General features: G+C 44.5%; 1 protein-coding gene and 1 long non-coding RNA gene across 14 annotated transcripts in view; one reads left to right on the top strand and one right to left on the bottom strand.

Moving 5' to 3' along the window:
- The window catches only part of NFIB (nuclear factor I B), a 458039-nt gene that overhangs the window by 164257 nt on the left and 281287 nt on the right, over nucleotides 1–12495 (top strand). The gene's annotated exons all lie outside the window — the stretch shown is intronic.
- LOC122475350 overlaps nucleotides 2057–12495 on the bottom strand; it is a 46489-nt gene continuing 36050 nt past the window's right edge. Inside the window, exons 2-4 of one of the 6 annotated variants that reach the window (XR_006295153.1) lie at nucleotides 7796–7935; nucleotides 7570–7651; nucleotides 2057–2434 (exon numbers count right to left, since the gene is read on the bottom strand). This is a non-coding gene — a long non-coding RNA (uncharacterized LOC122475350). Of the gene's footprint in view, nucleotides 2446–7569; nucleotides 7652–7795; nucleotides 7936–12495 lie in introns of all 6 variants that reach the window. The other 5 variants (XR_006295149.1, XR_006295152.1, XR_006295151.1 and 2 more) reach the window with 5 other exon arrangements.

The raw sequence follows: 12495 nt of genomic DNA, 5'->3' as shown, positions 1-12495 counted from the left end.
GTCCCCAAAATAAATAAACGTTGAAAAAAAAAATTAAAAAAAAAATGAATTCTTGAAGACTGGATGTTGGCAAACCTTGCTCCTCTTTAATAGGCTGACTCAAAGCCACTTTTTGCGTGTCTTTAAAGAATAGGTTTTTCCAAATTACTGCGCACCAATCAACGAAAAGGTGAAATCAAGGCATTTTGCAGATGGAAACATACTGATGCTCTAACATTAAATGTGTCGTTCACATTAAGACAGCAGTGAGAAAGTCAAGACCGATTTATATTTCTCTAATAATTAGGTTACTAAGTATTTTATAGCTAGCACATTTGCTTATACATTCAGCGACAAATCATCCCCCCCCAAAATCAGCTAGATGCAAGCATTAGGTGTTAGAATTTGAACCTCTCATGTTAACTAGATGTCTGGGTACTGGCTCACTCAGAGCCGGGGGTTCATCAAGGAAAGGGGGAGACTTTTGATGTCTTTGTTAGCTTTTCACAAGGCAAAACACTCCCCAGACTGAACCTCTTAACTCCTAACTCACATCAGACATCCCTAAATTGCATGGTTTTTGTGTTGCTAAGGGCGGGGGGTGGGGGTGGGGAGGGGAACAGGCTCCTTCTTACAGCGTGGTTGAAGGCGTAAATCGGTATAAAATTATTGGAGGGCAATTTGGCAATAGCTATTAAAAATGAAATGCTCATAACCTTTGACCCCGTAATAATTCACCTTCTGGGAATTCATCATAGAGAAACACCCCTACAACCGCTCGAAGATGTAAGTGTAAAATGATGTTTGCAAGAATATTTGTTACAGGGAAAACTGGAAAGAACCGAAATGTCGTTAACAGGCAATTGGTTAAGGATTGCATGGTCTGGCCATAGAGTACAAAACCATGGAGCCATCAAAAAAGAAGATTAAAAAGATCACTTTTTTACAGAGTGGCATGGAAGGATGTCTAAGACATAGTGCTAGGTGGAAAATAGCTTGCTTCGAAGTTGAAGTATAATCCCATTTTTTGGTAAAATAATAAATGAAATTTTAATATATGCCTTCAAAAAAAATGTTAACGGGTTTTCTCAGCTGTGTGGGATTATGGAAGATTTTCACTTTCAAAGCTATGCATTATTATAATGTTTCAAGTTACTTCTGTATGTGTGTATATATATTCATATAGATATGCCATTACTTTTGTGATCAGAAAAAATAAATGTTTCTGTAGCTTGGTCCCTTGAGAGCCCTGTTACCCAAGTATAGAAGCCTAGGCCAAATCCATTAACTTTACTGGAAAACACAACTTAGCTGAAATTGGAACAGGGATGCCACGTAACCAAAGGGAGGCCACTCGTGGAAATTCTTCTGGCCTTTAGAGTCTACAAGCTATTGTAATAATTAGCCCACAATGGCGTGTGGAGCTAAGGAGGAGCTAAGGAGAATAAATTTAAAACACAGCCAGTTTTTGAGCCAACGTTGTAGTTGAGAGGACAGCTGAGGACCGGAGACTCTAAGAGGTCTCCTCTTTAACCATGACTTGCCAGAAGGGGGGTGGGGGGGGGGACATCATAAAACGTGAAGGGGAGTTTGTGTTTAATTTTTACACTTTTATCAAACTAACATTTGGCGCAATTTACCTAGCTCAAGGGTAGATCCCTATCGCCTGGGATGGGGCGGGAGGGCTATAGTTTATACAATGAAGGGGACTTTTTATTAAAAAGAATGCAAAGTGACCAGGGCGCCTGAGTGGTGCAGTTGGTTAAGCCTTTGACTTCCGCTCAGGTCCTGATCTTGAGGTTGGTGGGTTCCAGCCCCAAGTCCAGGCCTGCACTGGCATCGCGGAACCTGCTTGGGATTCTCTCTCTCTCTCTCTCTCTGCCCCTCCCCAACTTGCGCTCTCCCTCAAAAATAAATAAAGAAATAACTTTAAAAAGAATGCAAAATTACAAATACAAAATTAGGTACAGCCCTTTGGAAGGGCCCCTGAAAAAGAGAGGCCCTTAAGCTAAGCTTAATTAGTTTCTCAGAGATCTGCTCTGACTCAGAGTTCTTAAACCAAGATAACAGGGGAGAGTAACGGACACACTTCCTTTATTTAAGAATGAATCCTGCCAAAGAGGAGTTTCTGTGTCACACGTGAAAGCTAGAGGCAGCACGCAGAGCCCTGGGAGACTGGGCGATCTGTGCTTTTCGGGGGGGAGCGGGGTACTTGAGTTTCTGTGGATGTTCAAGCTCTGGAGAGGCCTTACTTGTTGACAATGGCAGACGCCCAGTCCTTGATGCTCATAAAACCATGGCAGTCAGAGTTGGAAAAGATGTATTAGGTCATCGATCTAGATTCAAGTCCAAGGCAGGATGGTTCACTATTGTAGTCATTCCAAGCCTTTGTCCAGGCAGCTTGGAAACGTCTTGAGGGCTTCACTCTTAGAAGGCTGTTCCTCTCGTCTCGTTACTGGGCAAACGCTGAGGTGTTTGATGGAAAAAAAAAAAAAAAGCATTTTAGAGCTGGAGCCACACAACTACTTAATTATATCCATTCACCTAGATTTCTATCAGTGTTTTCCACATGAAGAAAACAAGTTCGTGTAAAGAAATTCTTGTGTCTCTGGCATAAAGTTGCCATCAGGGAACAAATCACTGATTTTTTCCGGTGCCTTGTATTTCCACTTTGGTGGTGAGTTTCTTTTTGGCCTTAGGGATAAAAGCTAACTTGCTTGGGTTCTTCTCAGCCAGAATTATCAAGAAAAAGTAATATTTAAAAGCTGCTTTTGTTAATAGAAAGTGACTTCCTAAACTTTTATTTTGAGTCTGTTGTTGACCTTTCTTTGATAAACTGGATGTGCTCCCGATTTTTATTTTAGGTTTTATGGGGCTATAAAAATGGGGAATCTGAAAGCTAAGTTTTTATGTTGTTCACGTTTTCCTTGAAATCCGTATTGATAATGATGCTAATCTCCCAAAAGATTTTGGTGGCTACTTTTTCATAGCAAACAGGATTGTTCCAGACTGGAAAGAGAGTAGACTTGAATTATTGTTGCTTCATTAATGTCTACTGTATGTCCTAGTGAAATCTCTTATTCCCTATGCCTCACATGTGTGTGCTTGTGTGTGTGTTTGCTTGCTTGTTCCTTATGTGTTTGTTTATGGATTTGTTTGTTTGTTGTTGTTGTTGGTACTTTTGCCTTGAAAATACTCAGAACAATTCTTTCTTTGATAAGCAAAGCTATAAGCAAATATAAAGTGTAAAAGAATAATATAATATTTGGATATTTGCATTTTTTTAATGTTTGCTTATTTTTGAGAGAGAGAGAGAGAGAGACAGCGTGAGCTGGGGAGGGGCAAAGAAAGAGGGAGACATAGAATACAAAGTAGTCTCCAGGCTCCGAGCTGTCAGCACTGAGCCCAACATGGGGCTCCAACCCACAAACTGTGAGATCATGAACTGAGCTGAAGTCTGAAGTCTGAGCCACCCAGGTGCCCCTGGATATTTGCATTTGAAAGTTTATTCTATTTTAAGTCCAGACAAATGGGCATTAGTTTATTGATGTTTGTGACATCATTATTAGCAACGGGCTTTTTTAGCAATAAGCAACCTTCAGGAACCTCTTTTTTTTTTTTAATAAGTCCCAAAGATGGGTTTCCAGTTTATCAACCATTAAGAAATTAACCACAAATGCTATCTGAGTTAAACTTAGGTGAGTTTAATTAGATTTAAAAAGTTGGCTGGGAATTCATCCAACATGAAGAATGTGCTCATAAAAAAAAAAAGCTATTTGAAAGGTATGAGAAAAAAATAGAATTATGGGGGCAGAATTAATTTTAAATCTCCTGAACTAAAAAAAAAATAAAGGTAGACATTCTGGATGTAAAAAGATTTTCCTTTTATTTTAAAAATATTCAATACAGTATGTCTATCTCTGGGATTTCCTGTGACACCCTCCGTTCAGAAATGTGCCTATCCATGCTAACAAATTACTAAGATAATGGAGAATAAAAATTCTGGAGAAGTACAAAATTAGCAAAGGCACAGTGTCATTGAAAATCACCAGAAGAATAATTCCCAACTTAAAATATTCAATTTGCCAAAAGTTTTTTTTTTTTTTTTTTATGATTTGTGAATGTACTTAAATGGAATCTCGTAAAGAAGTTAGAATATTTTCATTGTACATTAAACAAATTCTCTTTAGGAAAAATAAGGAAATTATATGAATTTAGTACTGTCCAGAAAAATATGGGCTATGTCATGAAAAGTTAATACTGCTGGTGACCTCAGTAATGTGAGCTGTCCTAAACTCCTTACTGGCAAATAAGTTGTAAGCTGTTAAATGTATGGATATGTGCCCTGAGTAGAACACTTTAAACATGGTTGGGCTCAGTAAGTGTTTGTGGAACAAATGAACACGATCGAATTCAGGTAGATCTCAGATCGTTCACTGTTTGTTATATGTTTCCCTGATTGTCTTTGTTAGTTATGCCTGATTTCAGCAATAACTGATCAAATGATAGCAACCGTGTGTATTTACAACCCTGTCCGTGCAAAAGAACACTTTCAAATGTTCCCTAAAATTCACATGTGTATATCGGTCAGGAACTTGGTTTAAAAAGAAAAGAAATTAATGCGTTCGTGCAATAGAGAATTCCAGTAGTAGACTAGGTCCAGCTTCTCAAACAACATTGTTCTGGGATCTCTCTCTCTCTCTCTCTCTCTCCAGATGTCTACTTGACAACTTTCTGTGCTGTTTTCATTCTTAGGCAAGTATGGTGGCAAAAATGGCACCATTTGGCAACCCCTAGTAGAAGGAGATGGTTTCTTTCACGGAGCTGCCCTCCCATTGTCCTAACTGGGGTAACATGCCCATCCCTGGTCGTACGATAGTACCCCAGTGGGTGCCAGTAGGCTAGTTTTCTGTGGCTGCCATCACAAATGATCACAAACTGGGTGGCTTCAAAACAGAAATTTATTCTTGCATATTTCTGGAGGCTAACCCTCCAAAGTCAAGGTGTCAGCAAGGCTGTGCTCCCTCTAGAGGTTCCAGGGGAGATTCTGTTTCGTGCCTCTTCCAGATTCTAGCAGCTGCAGGCATCCCTTGGCTTATGGCTGCACTCCTTCAGTCAATCTCTCTGGTCTCATTGCCTCCTTGTATTATCTGTGTGTGTGTCGAACTCCCCTGCCTCTTCTTATAAGAGCACGTGTGATTGTCTTTAGAGATCCTGGGATAATCCAGGATGCTCTCAGCTCAAGACGCTTATCTTTTTTTTAAATTTTTTTTTCAACATTTATTTATTTTTGGGACAGAGAGAGACAGAGCATGAACGGGGGAGGGGCAGAGAGAGAGGGAGACACAGAATCGGAAACAGGCTCCAGGCTCTGAGCCATCAGCCAGAGCCCGACGCGGGGCTCGAACTCACGGACCGCAAGATCGTGACCTGGCTGAAGTCGGACGCTTAACCGACTGCGCCACCCAGGCGCCCCAAGACGCTTATCTTAAACACAGTTGCAAAGATCCCTTTCCCAAACAAAGTTATATTCACAACTACCCCGATTTGGACACAAACATCTTTTTTTTTTGGGGGGGGCACTATTTAAGCCACTACAGCTGGCAGATGATTGACACTCTCCTTGACAGGAAAGAAGAAGCCCTGATATACAGCATTTACATAGTTGTGATGTATAAACACTGCCCATGGCCAAGGCCAAGCTGCTGACAGGAAGTCACTGAACATGGGGTTGAAAAGAGACACACAGGGGTGCACTTAAATCATGCAGATCTGATAGATGTAAGTAACCTCAGGAGAACAGGCAATAGTAGAATGTATTCAAATAATTAGGAGGCGATGAGTTTTGAGTGCCTAATAACTCCATTTTAAGTATAATGTATTTAATTATAAATTTATGTACTTAAAATTTTAATAGTGATCATATTTAGCAACTGGCTCACAAAGTTCCTAAAAATTTACCAGTTGGTTCGAATAAGCTGGGATGAGCCAGCTCTGACACACCACTGGATGAAATGTGCTGATTGGTCAGGCCTGACTCATAGAGCCTAAGGCGTAGGGTCAGCAATATTCAAACCACATGAACTGAAAACGAGGTGGGTGGTTCCTTAAGAGGATATTGGGGTGCTATTACTTAAAGGGAGGGAAAGGAATAGATAACAACAATAAAGCCACTGCAGTGCCGTTTAAACCTATTTTAATGATTTCAAGCTAAGAAAAATCTTTTCAGCAAAGTTCAAAGCAGCTGTAGGCACAAGCATTGTGGGTATGAAGGGATCTGCAAATCAGGTCTCTGCCTAAGGGAAAATCGCCATTTTTCACATTGTCATCTTCCTCAGCTCATAAAATCCGGTTTTCAGCCTGGATACCTGCGTCCCAAGGGAATCAGCTTCAGAAAAAGAGACATAAACCAATGGTCTTTTTAAAAGTATCATTTCTTTTAAACAATTTTAACAATTTTATTGAGATATAATTTGCACATGATGGAATTCATCCATTCAAAATGCAAAATTCAGTGTTTTTCTTTTTTTTTTTTAATTTTTTTTTTCAACGTTTATTTATTTTTGGGACAGAGAGAGACAGAGCATGAACGGGGGAGGGGCAGAGAGAGAGGGAGACACAGAATCGGAAACAGGCTCTAGGCTCTGAGCCGTCAGCCCAGAGCCCGACGCGGGGCTCGAACTCACGGACCGCGAGATTGTGACCTGGCTGAAGTCGGACGCTTAACCGACTGCGCCACCCAGGCGCCCCTCAGTGTTTTTCTTTTTAATGTTTATTTTTGAGAGAGAGAGAGAGAGAGAGAGAGCACAAGCAAGGGAGGGGCAGAAAGAGGGAGACTGAGAATCCGAAGCAGGCTCCAGGCTCTGAGCTGTCAGCTCAGAGCCCGACACGACGCTCAACCCATGAACTGTGAGATCGTGACCTGAGTCGAAGTCAGACGCTTAACTGAGTGAGCCACCCAGGCGCCCCAGAATTCAGTGTTTTTTGATACATTTTCGGAGTTGTTCATTCTCCACCACAGTGAATTAATTGTGGAACATTTTCCTAGCGTCAAAAAGAAACCCTGTCCTATTGTGCTGTCATCTTTCAATGCCTGCATTCTGACCCCCAGCCCTCCGCAATCACTAATCTATTTTCCGTGTCCGTAGATTTGTCTACTCTAGGAATTTCACACAAATGAAATCACACGATATGGGTGCCTTTGTGACTGGCGTCTTTCACTTAGCATGTTTTAAGGTTCATCAGTGTAGCATGTAACAATACTCCATACCTTTTTATTGCCAAATAGTATTCCATTGTGTGAATGTACCGCATTTTTGTTCACCCATTCATTAGTTGATGGACATTCGGATTGTCTCCCCTTTTTGGCCATTGTGAATAATCCTGTTGTCAACATTCATTTAAAACTTGTTTTAAAACACAAGCTTTTATGTGGACGTAGTTTCATTTCTCCGAATCGAATGGTCTTTTAGATTAAAATTTTTAGTGAGGTTTCTTATTTCCCACATGTTTAAGGGAACTGTCATTCAGGAATTAAATCAGAAACACCACACATAGAATTTCAATCATCTTAAATATTGGGCCACTCACCCAACCCCTTGAGAATCCAGGGTCTGGCTCAGCTCTGAGGGGGAGTCCTGTTCATACACTTCAGGGAGAAGGAGGGCACTGTCTGTCAGGAGAAAGGAGGAGCTGGCTTGGGGTGCACTGTGTAGGTGTGTCTGAATTCCCCCTGGGGTACCTAAGTCTGGCCTGCCCCATTGTGGGACTCTCCTCCATATGCCAAGTATAAAGAATAATAAAAATAAAACCTTACTCTTTGGTCTGGAAATGAGAGTCATGAGGTTTGGGAAACTTGCCGGAAAGAGAGAAATTTAGCTTCCCTAATAGACGCTGGTAGAGAGTTTCATTTTCTCCCTTCCATGATGGGAGGGTTCTTCAGAGGGTCCTGCAAACCTGCCATGGAAAAAAAAAAAAAAAGCTCTACACTAATTTATGTAGCAACTTTCTTCCAAGAAATCCAGTGTCTCAAACAGTCTTTCACTGATTCCCCTTAGGGAGTTTGCACAAATGTGCATAAGAAATTACTTCTTTTAAAATTTACACTCACCCGTTCGCCAATACTGGGCAGAAATAGAACCAAAAAAGCAGACCTCCTGACCAAACATTCCACTATAATATTTTCAGTGAGCTTCTATAAATCAGTGCATATCCTTAAACACAGGATCTCCCCGTAATATCCCCATAATATCCCCATGACTCTAGCCCTGATGACTACATTCCTTTCATCAGGGGCACAGCTTGCCCCTTCCAAATTAGAATCAACTACTATGGCACGCACCATGAAATGGAAGTCTATTATTTACTTCCAATTAAGTGCTCGGGTCGGCCTTAAAACAGGCCAGGGTTCTCTCTTGCAGCTCGGCCCAACAGAGAACCCCTCAAGAATCCTGGGGCTGACTGGCTCCAAAGCGAGAATCCTGGTCACACACCACAGGCAGGAAGCTGGAGTCTAGCCAGTCCTCTCCCACCACTGTTCCTCTCTCACCGCCGTGTCTCCATGCTGCCTTGACATTGGGCTGCACTGCCCCTCAGAGTCCTACTGTTCATACTGGGGAACAAGCATACGCGGTTTCCAAAGCCCAACTCCAGTGCCTGGATGGATGACTCTGGAAAAGCTTCCAGCATCAGCCGTACGCAGGGCCCAACCCTGCCCCCTCCCCCAAACCAAACATTTAGCTCCTTATGTTGGGCCTTTCATCAAAGTATTCCTATTGTGAAGTTCTCACTGCCCATCCCTGGGGCGGGGGGGAGGGGGGGGGCCAGAATCTTAGGGCCACACTAGCTCATGCAGAATCCCAGGGAATGAAACCTGCAGAATATCTGTGCCTTTCCACCCACCCCCAGAAAATCTCTGGGTCCCATAAATTCTTCCCCAGGGGTTCTCAGAGAAATGGGAGGAATTTTTGGGGGGGTCATTTATTAAAATTTTTTAAATATTTATTTATTTTTGAGAGACAGAGAGAGAGAGAGAGAGAGAGAGACAGAGCACAGTCGGGGGGAGGGGCAGAGAGCAGAGCTGTCAGCACAGAGCCCGACGTGGGGCTCGAACTCACAAACTGTGAGATCATGACCTGAGCCAAAGTCAGATGCTTAACCGACTGAGCCGCCCAGGCGCCCCTCATGTTTATTTATTTTAGAGAGAAAGAGAGCACATGAGCAGGGGGGGAAGGGCAGAGAGAGAGCGAGAGAGAGAATCCCACGAAGGCTCCACATTGTCGGCACAGAGCCCGACATGGGGCTCGATCCCATGAATCATGACTTGAGCCAGCATCAAGGGTCACCGAGTGAGCCGCCCAGGTGTCCCAGAGACTGGAAGGATTCTCTGTATCCAACTGGTGACGCAAAGTTCTTACCAGTGTCCCACGCTACACCCAGCCTCGGACCTATTTTGTTTCGGCTCTCATACTCTTAACCAGCACTGTATTTTAAGTTTGTGTTAGCTGTCAACAAGGACGAACTACGTGGTTTGTTGCGCCCCGTGCGACACAAAAATGCAGGCCCTTCTTCAAATCCACGAATTTCCACATGGCCATAGCAGAACATTCAGCCAGAGCACCTGGCCCTTCCTGGGCCAAGCGTGGGGTGCCGCGTGACCGCGCCGGTTGCGTGTTCGGGAAATGCACCCTGCTCCCAACGTGTCAAAAGCAAAAGATTCTTAACCTCTCTTAAAAACTAAAAACATCGGTGACTCCGGGCTGCATCCCTGAATGGATCCACAGGATTGGCGGGCGCCAAGTTACGACCTAGAGTCATTTGCTAGGGCCACCGTGACAAAGTACCATAGACTGAGTGGCGTAGAAGACAGGAGTTTATTTCCTCGCAAGTCTGGGGGCCAGAAGTCTGAGAACAAGGTGTCGGTAGAGTCCCTTTTTTCTAAGGCGCCGTCCCTTGGCTTGCCCACCAAGCCCTTGGCCGTCCCTGGCAGCCGCCTTCTTGGTGTGTCTTCGTGTGGTCTTCCCACAGCACCTGGCTGTTGTCCTAATCTCCTCTTCTTAAGAGGACTTCCCCGGTCACAACGGTTAGAGCTGCCCTAACGGCCTCCTTTTCACTTAAGAGCATCTTTAAAGGCCCTATGTCCACATGCAGTCGTAGCCCGCAGTCCCGGCGGCTAGGCCTTCAACCTATGAACTTTGGAGGTCCACGCGGCCCACAATGCAGCTGTTCACTTCAGAGAAGCACCGTGCTCCGAGTCTCTGGCCCCCAACCCTTGCCATGGCTCATCTGGTTGTACTGCTTCTCTTCCTCCTGATCCCCTCTCCCGTACGGAGGAACCGGTCCTCTCGTGTAGTGTATGGAGTAGTGACCCTGCGGGGTACAGGACAATGGCCTAGCGCACCCTCCACATCCGCAAGACTACCCAAGTGATCCTCCCGCAGGCCTGCGATCCGTGGCTTAAAACCAAAAAGCAGGGGCGCCTGGGTGGCTCAGTCGGTTAAGCGGCCGACTTCAGCTCAGGTCACGATCTCACGGTCCGTGAGTTCGAGCCCCGCGTCGGGCTCTGGGCTGATGACTCAGAGCCTGGAGCCTGCTTCCGATTCTGTGTCTCCCTCTCTCTCTGCCCCTCCCCCGTTCATGCTCTGTCTCTCTCTGTCTCAAAAATAAATAAACGTTAAAAAAAAAAAAATTGAAAAAAAAAAAAACAAAAAGCAAAGGTAGCCACTGGGTAGAGATAAGAGTTCAAGTGCGGTGTAGAAGGGCGAAGTCAATCGCCGTGAGGTACAAATGACCGCTCGTCGCAGTGATTCGACTTGCGGGTTTTAGGAGAGCGGACTCTGAGCCCCTACCGCATTTTTCCGGGGCCTGATCCCGCTAAAATCACCTGGCCGTCCAAGGGATGGCCTTAAATTCCAGTGGAATCCCAACCAGACAGCCCCTTAGAGAGAACATACTCTCAAATTGGTCTTTGTACCTATTCGTAGAAATGTTAGCCAGATTATAGCTGAAAACTCTGCTAATTCTGGGGACGTTTTTGGTCTCATGCCTGGAACTGTTGAAGCATATATTCACACCTACCACATGTAACACTCAGTGGCATAATTTCCAGCACGACACTTTCCTACTTTAGTTTTAAAAGAAGCAGAGCAGAGACTGGAGACCTCACTCTGTTGCTTTTTGCAGGAGGCTCCATAAAGGGTGAAGGGATGGCTTCCGTGCTGAAAAGAGGCATATTTTGCCGTTTTAAAAGAAAAGGGGACACAAACACCTTTGCTCAGAATCAGGGAGCTCATGCTGAAACATTTGTACCCGCATGCCCATAAGACAAATAAAAATAATGAGGTCCAAATTTCGAGGTTCTCGGAGAATAATAGTGTGGCGATGAATAAATCCCAATATTGGATAGAGCTTGAGAAAAACTTTAAAAGCCATCTTAGTCTAACCCCTTTGGTTCTAAGCCAAGGAAAGGGAGGCTCTGAAATATTTAATGACTCGCCCCAGACCAACACTCTTCCTCAAATGCACGTCTTTTCTCTCCGGTCGGTGGACTTGCTACCCCACCAGGCTACTTTGAAATAGGTACTGTCCTGTTGACTTAACTTGCACGTAAAACAACAAAAATCCTCCTTCTCTGAAACAGTCTAGATTTAGACCCCAGATCTGAGAAAGCAAAGGCTATTTCAACTTCCACTCCCTTAGCAAACAGAAGAAAAGGCATCTGACTGACCCGTGGACTTTTCTGGCTGGACCCTGGTTTCCCCACCCTCAGGTTTCTGCCGCAGCGAGCGGTGCTGACTGCCAGTCTGACACCAGGGGGCGCAGCCTCCTTTGTCCTGACACAGGCATTGAAGGCAGGCTCTCTGAAGTCTGAAGTCTGGCTGGGCCTCAAGAAAAAAAAAAAAAAAAGAAATCTGACTTTCCCTCCTTTCACGGTTTCTCTCTGGAACCAGCCCACTCCCCAACCCCCCTCATTCATCTTAAAACCGTTTTTTTCTTCCTCCTGGACGCTCACACTCTCCCTCTGTACCATCTCAGATCGGTGCATGCTGCAGGGTCTTGTGCATGTTTCTAGAAGCGCTTTTCAGAGACACCAGCCCCTCCCCAGCTGCTCCTCTTCTGGAGGAGCCCACGGCCAGGGCCTGTCACTTGCTCTCACTTGGAGCCCCCTCCCCGCTGCCCTCTGCCACCAATTCAGGATTTTCTAGCAATTCTTCCAGAATGAGGAACTCTCGAGGACAGGACTAGCTTTTCCTGAAAGAATTATCACACGCATCCTCTAAAATCCCTCTCCTTTCCACTCACAAAAATAGTTGCAAACAATGAAATGATCGGTTCTGGGAAGCTTATCCCAGCGTTCACCCTCTCTGCTCCTGAACGTCTAACATCAGCCTTTGGTGGGGGACATCTACCCAAAGGGTCAGGCTGAATCATCCCTTCAGCCATGCTTCTTACCCACCCACTGTGCACCCCAAGCCGGGAAGTGCCTCCTTCTGCCCTCACCAACTTGGCTCTCTGTGT

Source organism: Prionailurus bengalensis, chromosome D4 (genome assembly GCF_016509475.1).
Source record: "Prionailurus bengalensis isolate Pbe53 chromosome D4, Fcat_Pben_1.1_paternal_pri, whole genome shotgun sequence".
In the NCBI taxonomy this organism is placed as follows: Eukaryota; Metazoa; Chordata; class Mammalia; order Carnivora; family Felidae; genus Prionailurus; species Prionailurus bengalensis.
Note: the sequence above shows the minus strand (reverse complement) of the source record. Positions and strands in the feature narration are given on the sequence as shown.